Raw genomic sequence first — 495 nt, 5'->3', positions numbered from 1 at the left:
GGCTTCTATAGGAACTCAGAATCTAGATAGTGTTATTGATTCTCCTAGTTAAGTATGTTGATTCTTGCACACAGCTACTTTATGAGTCTTGGCCGTGGCCTAAAGCACTCTGTCTTCCAGTATTACCACCGGATACATACATGCCACAGACACATAATTGGGTGAACCTTTTTAGATTGTGACTCAGCTTTGCTAGAGTCCCCAATTAGAGGTGTCCAGGGGTCTTAAGCATTCTCTTTTTGCCTTGGATCACAACTTTATTCTTTTTCTCTCTTTTTTTCATTTTTCTCCCTTTTTTTTCTTGCTTCAAGAATCATTTTTATGATTTTTCAGATCCTCAGTAACTTGTCTCCTTTTTCATCATTCTTTCAAGAGCCAACATTCATGAACAACAAATTCAAAAGACATATGCATTGTTCAAGCATACATTCAGAAAACAAAAGTATTGCCACCACATCAATATAATTAATCTGTTATAAAATTCAAAATTCATGC

The sequence above is a fragment of the Arachis duranensis genome, chromosome 2, assembly GCF_000817695.3.
Source record: "Arachis duranensis cultivar V14167 chromosome 2, aradu.V14167.gnm2.J7QH, whole genome shotgun sequence".
In the NCBI taxonomy this organism is placed as follows: domain Eukaryota; kingdom Viridiplantae; phylum Streptophyta; class Magnoliopsida; order Fabales; family Fabaceae; genus Arachis; species Arachis duranensis.
The sequence above is the reverse complement of the archived record's forward strand: the minus strand, read 5'-3'. Positions refer to the sequence as shown.